Consider the following 10,454-nt stretch of genomic DNA (forward strand, 5'->3'; position numbering starts at 1 on the left):
AATGCAATGTGACATCCACTGCTGTTCATTTCAAAACAAAAGAGCCATGAAATGTTTTATTACTCCTTAATGATGGATTTGGATGACACACTGGAAATGATCAACTGTATAAGAACTGAGTTCTGCAATAACAAAAAAGGGGAAAAATGTGATTAAGGCACATCATAGTCATTGGAATAGTGTCATATATATATATATACATATCTACAGTTATAAAATCAATGCAATACTTTCCCTTATTAAACATATGCTATTGTGGCCTTCCAGTGAAATGTAACAATGTCATCAATTCAGGCACAAGAAATGTTGATTAGCTTCCTATAACAGATATGTCTTTACCAAAATAAACAAGTCACTATGCTCTCTCTTGAAATTCTTCCTAGTTTTCTTTGAAATCTTACAAAGAAAATTTTATATTTAAAAAAGTCAGCCCCTCAGAATTTGATGTTAAACTCTGATGCGGTGGTTAAACTGTCAGTTGTTTGTATTTAATTAGAAACTTTTGATTATAATAAAGTAACCAGGGAAAATGTTTTGTAAACAGTATTCAAGGTCAAGGTTAGGGTCAATGTTAAGATGAAATCCAAGATCTGATGTTATTATCCTTATGTTTTATATTTTTAAAGATTTTATTTATTTATTTGAGAGACAGAGAGAAAGAGAGAGAGAGCATGTGCAACAGAGTGTGCACACAAGGCGGGAGCGGAGAGGCAGAGGGAGAAGGAGAAGCAGGCTCCCTGCTCATTATATGGGGCTCGATCCCAGGACCCTGAGATCATGACCTGAACCAAAGGCAGACATTTAACTGACTAAGCCACTCAGGTGCCCCTCAAGATCTGATTTTAAATACTAGTATTTAAATAAGCATTTGTGCCCATATTGGAACATTTCTTTAGGAAATATACTGTAGTAATATAAACTGGTGAATCCATGTAAAATGATCTTAATCCAGGTCCAGAGTATCAACTGGTTATCAAGGTATTTCCATGGACTGTGAATAATGGAGACATACTGCTTTTCTTAGACAACCTTTTCATGTATTATAAAACTCACAGATTTAGAGAAAGTGATGGAGAATGGTTATGGTGATTATCATTTTATGTCATAATTATTATGAGGTCAGCAAGAACTATCCCAGTGATAGAGTGGGGATAAGAAGATAAGGAGGGCCATATCAGTGAAAGAGGACTGGCAGATATCTTAGATGTTTCTGGCACAAGAATTCACTCAGCCAGTGTGGACTGAGCATCCTGCTAGGGCTCAGCACTGTGACATGTTCTATCTTGGATTGCAAAGGGAACTTGGCAACACAGATGCAAGAGAAGCTTAAGAGTCCTATTAGGGCCAGGAAGCTGAACATACAGTGAAGGATTTCAGTTCCATAAATACTTAGTAAGTAATGGCAGAGAAGCAGACTCAGGGGACTCAGAATTCTTACATTCGGCAAAAAACTTGGAACAATATCTTAATGGATGTGTTGGCATTTTCCAGGCATAACAGAAGGTGAAGGCATTCTAGGCAAAGAGGAGAACAGAGGCTAGTCCAGGCTTGTGGCCCAGTAACACAAAAGATCTTAATATGTGGAATAGCTGAGAATACCAACCCGAGCTCAAATGTTAGCTGTGTGAGTGGGTGGAGCTGGATATATTTAAAGAATTTACAGGAGGGCCGCTTCTTCTCACTGAAATGTGCCTGGATTTTAATCTCAAGGCAAAGGGCTATGGGGAATGTTTGCACAAAGAGTAAAATATTCAGAATTCTGTGTTAGAAAGGATTCCAACAGCAAGAGCAATAACATACCAGAGGGAGTAATGCTGCAGTCCGAGTCTATTACAATGCTAATTGTAATAGTTTAGGTATAAAATCACAGGACCAAATAGTAGTCATGTCAGGCTAAAGAATAGGATTGGTTTTATTTGGATTTAAGAGAGAGACAGAGAGAGTGAGCACAGGATGGGGGGCAGAGGGAGAGAGAGAATCTTAGGCAGATTCCATGCCCAGAGTAGAGCCTCATGCGGGACTCAATCTCAGGATCCTGAGTTCTTGACCTGAACTGAAATCAAGAGTCAGATGTTCACCTGATTGGGCCAGCCAGGCACCCCAAGAATAGGATTGTTTAATAGGACATGAGGTCGGGATCCCTGGGTGGCGCAGCGGTTTAGCGCCTGCCTTTGGCCCAGGGCACGATCCTGGAGACCCGGGATCGAATCCCACATCGGGCTCCCAGTGCATGGAGCCTGCTTCTCCCTCTGCCTGTGTCTCTGCCTCTCTCTCTCTCTCTCTCTCTGTCTCTCTCTCTCTCTCTGTGTGTGTGTGACTATCATAAATAAATAAAAATTAAAAAAAAAATAAGACATGAGGTCATCTGGACTGATCACTCACTTCAGTTAAAGAGGTGAGGAATTCCAACGGGGAACTGCACCAGTGGTCATAACAGGTACTAGGGGAGGAGTAAGCGGGGAATTAAAAATTAAATTCAAATTTGGGTTTATAAAATTGTAACTGCTGTCTGAATGCCATGAACTCCTTACTTCAAATGACATTTACAGAGCACCCCAGGGATCTCTGTACTAAGTGTTGGCTATCATGAGATAGATACTGAGGAATAAGAAACTATCTATACTGATATAAAGGAATTACTGAAATGAAGATTTTGAAAAAAGTATGGACTAAAAAGGACAAATTAAGAAGACAGAATTTAGAAGAAGGAGAGGGGATTAGATGAGTAATAGCAGTTTTCTAACTTTTTTGACTGTGGCCCCCAATAATAAACACACTTTATCTTTAACACATCTATACACAAATATAAATGAAACAAAGGCTTTATAAAAAGTAATGATGGGATATACTCGGGCCTTTTTTGTTTTCTCGTGTTTCATCTAAAAATGCTGCCGGCAATCTACTAAGCTGATTATGATCAACTCAGGGTCACCCTTGAAGTTTGACCAACGCTGACAGAGAACTCCAATGGAAAGCCTAGTTTTTTGTTCAGCACCCAGCTGAACACAGAAATCTGAGTGTCAGGAGTGATGTGATTCAGTTGCCTTACTCATTAGCTGGCAAAACAGAATCTGAACAAAGGGAGAGGGCTCTCTCTACTAATTAAGTGGCTTTTCCCCACTCTACACAGCCCCTGAGGATCTCCTGGCCCATGGCAGAAAGGAAAGAATAAGATTAAAGTCTATGATTCAGTTACTTTTTAAAGTTAAAAAAAATAAACTTTTGGTAATACAGTCTAAGCTTGTAGTTTATCTCTCAAAGAAACTAGGAAGCATCATTCTAACTCAACGATCATTTATTTGCTTCTTCCTTTGTGCCCCACGTTGTGTTAATTCCCCACTGAGAGTTATAATAAGACTGAAATAAACAACCTCAAACTCCTATACAATGGGTTTTTCCTTGCCTTAAGACTTATTATTTCTATCTTGCAACTTATCATATGTGCTTCCTCCTTAAGGAAGGTGGAGATGCATCTCTAGCTGAATTGAAGAAGATTCTGACATTCTTTTTTTTTCTTTTTAATATTTATTTATTTATTTGACACAATCGAGGGAGGGGGAGAGAGAGAGAGAGAATATCAAGTAGACTGTGAGCTGAGCGTGGAGCTTAATGCAGCTGACCCCGAGATCATGACCTGAGCTGAAACCAAGAGTCAGACACTTAACCAACAGAGCCACCCAGGTGACTCAAGACTCTGACATTTCTCTAACCTGTTTAATATATTTTAATAGACAAATATTAGGAGTATTAGACACTGAAATGCAACTGTAATTACTCTACTGTTAGAGTGCCATACTTTGCAGGTTGTTCGTACACAGGATGGGGAGTCAATGATAATTACTTTGTCAACAAGTTTTACTTTGTCAGAAATCCTTTATTTTTGCTCTCTATATGGAGTAGTGGAAAAAAGCAAAATTAGCACTGAGGAGCTATTCGTGTTCCTCTACCTAGTGCTGTTGGGCCCCATGTCAAAAAGCCATCAGATATTATCATTTGACTACATTATTTTTTAATCTATGTTATTTTTAAAAAGCTAGATTTAAAAATCCACTATCAAGAATGGCTATGAAACCTTTTGTCACATTTTGTATCAAGCACTGATTTTTACATCAATGGCATGGAAGTTAAGTGATCTTGATTTGGGAAAGCTACCAAAATCATATACTCAGAGAACCCTGAAAGTAGGTAAGTTTTCAAACACAAAGCTCTGCTTCATGAAAAGAAAAGGAATGTTTTTTAAAGGGAGGCATGGTTATGATGTTTTTCATTTCCCCCCAACAGGAATGGGCTACTTTATCTATCCCTGCAATCTAAGTAATCAGAGTTTAACATACACTTATTTGCTGAGCTTAAAAGGTCATTATTTCACATCCAAAAATCACTAAAAATGATTGACTCACTGGCTCAGCACAGTGCATGGCTGATACTTTGTTTATCCAATTTTTTACTTTTTCCTTTTGTCACAAGCTCTGCACATCTGATACTACATTTCTAATTAGGTAATGTATATGAATCAATGACTCTGGTTCTACAACCAACTTTCACATGATTAGGTAACACAAGTGCAACACATCCACTTGACTCCATGCTTTAGCAGAGAGAGAACTTCAACTGTGATTGAAGAATAAAAGATTGGAGTTGCATTTCTTCTGTGTTGTTTTTTCCCATTTGGGTCTCAGTGTGTGTACATTTTCAGCCCCCCTTGGTCCCCATAACCACTCTCAAAGCAATCTGATGATGCAAAAATAGTCCTGAGGATTTCTCCTTTAGATTCTGGAGCACCTACAAATAATCTTACAATGAATAAGGAAAACAAGATAGGAAACACATGAACCATTTGTAAACAAAGATTGTGATAGTTTATCAAAATGTTCATTTCTGGAATTGATCAGAATATGAAGTTTTGGTGAATAAGAATTTCCAACTTTGTAATCTAAAATAATGCTTTAGAGAAAATTCAACAAAAGAATTATTTTTGCTATAGAAAGCAACTGCTTTTATGTAAAGTTAAATTTATTACTATTTGTATATACATATATTATATATAAATAAGATATATATGTATATATATACATATACACATATACACTTTATGTCCTCCTCCATACTTTCTGCTCCCCACTCCCCAGAGGCTACCTAGAAAACTCCATGAAAACAGGAATTTTGTTTCTTGTTCACAGCCTTAGCGCCTACTGCACAGAAGGAGGTCCAAAAATATTTGTTGAATGAATAAAGGGAATACTCGACTTCTCCAGTTCAAATATTTAATATACTTTAAAACATGATTTCCTTTCAGATTATTTAGTCCCCTAAAATTTTAAATGATTTCAAAATATTATAAATATCTTCTTTAGGGCAGCCCGGATGGCTCAGCGGTTTAGCGCCACCTTGGGCCCAGGGCGTGATCCTGGAGACTTGGAATCAAGTCCCACCTTGGGCTCCCTGCATGGAGCCTGCTTCTCCTGCCTGTGTCTCTGCCCCCTCCCCCTTTCTCTCTCTCTCTCTCTCTCTCTCTCTGTGTCTCTTATGAATAAATAAGTAAAATCTTAAAAAAATATATCTTCATTATTTAAAAGCAAATGTTAAAACCACTGCTTCTTCAAAGCTATCTCTGTTTCCCAGGCTTATTTTTTTTACTGCATTTATGTGTTCCTTGCTGGAGGAAACAGATCTGTTGAGTGCATATCTAAGAGACAGTAAAACACTTTAATATCTGTCCATGGGAGAGAGAAGCAAAATATGAGAAACGTCATCAAATTCTTTTCAACTAATTGAGCGAAAAGAAATAATTAATGTAAAACCATTTGGTGAGGTGCCTGGTGTACAGGACACATTCACTGAGACCAAGAGTTTAGTCTCAATTTTGTGAAAGCAATCGATTTCACTATGAAATACATGCTGATTTCATGGCATTTACACTGACCATTCATATGAAAAAAATAAGACATAAGACAATATGTTGAATGAGATATTACTAAGGATAAATTGTCCAGTCTTAAAACTAACACCTGCTTGCATCTGTCACTGAGGACATATCTCAAATAAATGCATATTCTCATTTTTATTCATATCAGTTATTGCAGAAGGATAAAAGAAGGAATATTATTAATTATAATTTTATAAGCTATTTATTCTCTAGGTCATGAAATAAACATGGCTGAAAATCTGAAGCTTATATTTTCAAAATTTTATTTCAGAAGTCAAATTAGTTTTCTACTTTCATAAAATAGGATATGCCTTCATATGTATACGCCCATTCCAAAGTGATGAGGCTGTTACAAATTTAGGTTATGTAAGTATGCATGTAAATCAGTAGTGTGCAACGCATATTATACATCTCCTTTGTAAAAGAAGATGATAAGGCTGTTCTTGAACAGCTGCTGTGAAGATGGCATGATGATGTTGCATAATTTGAGATGAAACCCCACTGCACAGTAACTAGCTCAGTAGATGGTACTCACCATTATTATTACTAAATTTCAACATACAACTATAAGTTCTTGAGCTAAAAAGAATGTCAAAATATAGTCACTGAGATATTCTAATCTTCAAATACATAAAATGAAGACTTAAATGAGATATTCTCTGATTCTGAAAATGTCCTTCTTGCCATATGTTATATTTAGGGAACTTTAGAAATGTGCCCAATTATAAAATTGACTTTGTTAGATCCAGAATTTCAAAAAAGACAAATGAATAAGTTAAATCAAATCATAAAATGCAAACATAACTTATATATGGCATCCTGATTTTTTAAAAATTACTTTAAAACTACATTATATAATAATTTGTAATTATATCTTCACAGCTCTCGATGCAGGGAATTGTTTACCATTCCTTGCCAGATGCTCTAGTAAACCATCGTAACCAAAGCAGTATGAGATATATTTTAATTATTTCCTTTTCTTCCCTCCAGAAACGGAGACTTCAAAAGGTTCAGTACCACCATAAATTAACAAATGGTTATGAACCTAGAGCTTTCTGATTCCAAAATCTGTGATGGTCACCACAATCCCACACCCATCTAGTAAATAATAACCATTAATACTAACTGGTTACTAAGCACCACACAGCACTCCTAAGCACTTCACTCTAGTAACTCACGCAATCCACACAACAACCCTATGAGATAAATATTCTTATTATTAGATTTATTTTATGAATGAGCAAACAAAGGCACAAAGAGATTAAGTGATTTGTCCAACGTTGCAAACCTGGAAAATGAAAGAATTGGCTTGCAATTCCAGTCAGGTGTCAGTCTGACTCTTGACAGCCATCCATACTTAAGGACTATGCTACAATATTACTTAGTGAATATAGGTTACCTATTATTAAGGTTTTTTTTTCCACCTAAATGCAAACACTATGTAATAAACCTTTTGCTCTTCAATAATAATCATATCCAATTTCTAGAGAATAATTTGCAAACCAGTCTCATTGAATTGGCCTTGTTATATAACAACTTGTTTAATTTTAGTGAAAAAAGTCTTTCTCAATCTAATTAAATATATTTGTTAAGATTTTTATTTTCAATTTTTTAAACTGAGTAGCTGTATTCTGTTAGCAAAAGAGAATGTTCATATGAGGTACTGAAGAGAGTGCAGTAGAAAGGAATTAAATATATTAAACCATACAAATAATATCTGATTGGATTTCTACATCATGTCCTTAGTACCCTGAAAATAAACTATATTACATAGTTAACATAATTACCATATACATTAGATAAAAAGTATCTAATGTATCTTTTTTCCTCCAAGTTAAATTCCCAAAATTAAGTCTAATAAGTGACTATTCTGGAGATCAGAAGCAGAAACCTAATTCTTATAGTTGGCGATTGGGTGTCCAGTGTGCATTGAAAAACATGTTTCTCTCATTTCTCAAAATTTAAACACAATTTTCTCAAATACAAAAAATTAATTTGAGTCATGAATTAAAATTAGGTATGATTTTATATTCTAGGGGAATAATACACAAAATATCAAGCTGTATTAACCACCTTAAAAAGGAAAGTATATGGGGATTATGGAGCGCACTTATTGTGATGAGCAATGGGTGACATATGAAGTATTGAATCACTAATTGTACACCAGAAACTAATATTATACTGTCTGTTAACATTACTAGAATTTAAACTTAAAAAATAAAAAAAAAGCAAAGTATGATCACAACTTTTGTCCAACTCCCTAATTGAAATATAGGTCAGTCACAGCTGACCTAGATGGGATTTTTTAATGGAGTTTGTGGTTAACTAATAATTTCATATTATTATCTCACTGGATCTATAATCTTATTAATTAGGTAAAGCAGAAATTCTTCCTCCCATTTTGCAGATGGAGAAAACTGAGGCCTGGAAACCTAAGGAACTAGTCATATGATAAAAGTAAGGTTTTCTGACATAGCATAACTCCCTTTTCATGACACTATAAACATCACCTATCATTTACCATAGGACACATGTGTAAGTGGAAGCGTTATCACATACCTTGTTTAAAACTATAATAAAATCAAACCCCTTCAATACATTAGGTAAAATTTTTACGCTTATATTGCCAGATTTATATGATATTACACAAACAAAAGGCATTGAAACTTCCCAATAAAATTTTTTCTCAGTTAAAAGAGAGGTAAAATTCTATACTCCTAAACTCTGCTATGAAAATGCATATATATTACTATACAAATAGACATACACATACATAACAGATGCATTTTAACCTGTTCTTTCATTTTGCAGTTGGTTGGCACATAACTAGAATAAATCTAAATACATTCATAACAGCAACATGAACACCTTTACCTTGCACGTTTTTTCATTATAAATATATACTCTGTTGAAGATCTCAATATGTAACTATGTAAATGATAGTAGAAAATACCTACTAGTGAAGGCCCTTCGAGGTGTACATCAGGACGGGAATGTTTATAGTTCCATCAATCCACAGCTCACTGAGCAATTCAGACTGAAATATGTGCCATCACTATTCAGATCTAAAAAGACACACAAAGAGAGAACAAAGTCAGTAAGTGTTATTTTATATCATTCATACAAGAGTATCTTTCCAACCTACAGCATTAAGAAAAATGTTTGACAGGGATGCCTGGGTGACTCAGTGGTTAAGCGTCTGCCTATGGCCCAGGGCATGATCCTGGAATCCTGGGATTAAGTCCTGCATCAGGCTCCCTGCAGGGAGCCTGCTTCTCCATCTGCCTGTCTCTCTCTCTCTCTCTCTCTCTCTCTCTCTCTCTCTCTGTGTCTTTCATGAATGAATAAATAAATCTTAAAAAAAAAAAAAGTTTGACATCCAGCAGAAGGGCCTTAATGCACACATCTCTGTTTTCCCCACAATGCATAGTATAGCCATGGAAATGCACTATGCAGTCAACAAATAAGTCTGATTAGAAAGTAGTAAATTTAGTAGTAAATTGGTGTAACATTACTGAAGGCTATACATTTACCAACAAAGAATAAAACAGAGATGCCTGAGTGGCTCAGTCAGTTAAGTGTCTGACTCTAGATTTCAGCTCAGGTCATGATCTCAGGATCGTGGGATCAAGCCCCACATCAGGCCCTCTGCTGCACATAGAGTCTGCTTAAGATTGTCTCTCTCTCCTCTCTCTGCCTCTCCCCACTGCCCCTCACATTCTCTCTTTCTCTAAAATAAATAATAATAAAAAGGACAAAACAAAGGGCATTTTTAACACCCTAAGTATATGGAATACATTTTAAGGCCTACATACCAAACATTATATCATGTCTCTGAATAATTGTTTTTTGGGGTTTTTTTTGGCTTCACAACAAAGCTGCAACATAGATAATCTCATTTACAACATTTAGGGCTCAGAATAGTAGAGCAACTGGGCCCAGACTCTGACCTCTTTCAACATACCATGTGGAGTGTGCAGGCACATGCCTCATCCTACACTTACTTGTACCCCGTATGTCCTACAATATGAGTAACAGATACCAAGAAGATCATAGAAAGATGAATTTCATTGATCTCTGCCTCCCCTGTAGTTCTCTGGAAGATAAGCATGGTACTCTGCTCATCACCATATGTAGAGCTATAAAGTGAGATTTCATTTTGAGATTTAGTGCCTGGCACATGTAAATATTTGCTAAGTAAATGAACAAGTAAATGGCAACAACAAAAGTAGGAATTGGCTATATTTTTTGTCTAAATTCACATTTTTTGTTTCATCAATCCTTTCATTTACTTGCCAAAGTTATCTTCCTGTTTGCAACATGATCTCAAGAGAAAAAAAGTAGAATAAGTAATTTGAAAAATCATGTGAATTATACTCATATATGTTCCCTCAAAGAATTACAAATTAATTAGCAGTCAGTTTAATTTTTCAATTAAAGAGATTCCTGAAGAACGGCAAAAGGTTAAGAACAAAGAAATTTTCCAGAGGAAAAGAATTCACCTTTCATGCTCAGATCAGATACCAGC

At 35.8% G+C, this 10,454-nt stretch overlaps 1 protein-coding gene across 21 annotated transcripts in view; it reads right to left on the bottom strand.

Moving 5' to 3' along the window:
* CHRM3 (cholinergic receptor muscarinic 3) overlaps nucleotides 1-10,454 on the bottom strand; it is a 506,233-nt gene that overhangs the window by 352,447 nt on the left and 143,332 nt on the right. For all 21 annotated transcript variants that reach the window (XR_012001054.1, XM_072755878.1, XM_026008746.2 and 18 more), the window contains exon 2: nucleotides 8,884-8,991. The gene's annotated coding sequence lies outside the window, so the exon portion shown is untranslated. The remainder of the gene's footprint in view (nucleotides 1-8,883; nucleotides 8,992-10,454) is intronic.

This window comes from Vulpes vulpes, chromosome 4 (genome assembly GCF_048418805.1).
Source record: "Vulpes vulpes isolate BD-2025 chromosome 4, VulVul3, whole genome shotgun sequence".
In the NCBI taxonomy this organism is placed as follows: domain Eukaryota; kingdom Metazoa; phylum Chordata; class Mammalia; order Carnivora; family Canidae; genus Vulpes; species Vulpes vulpes.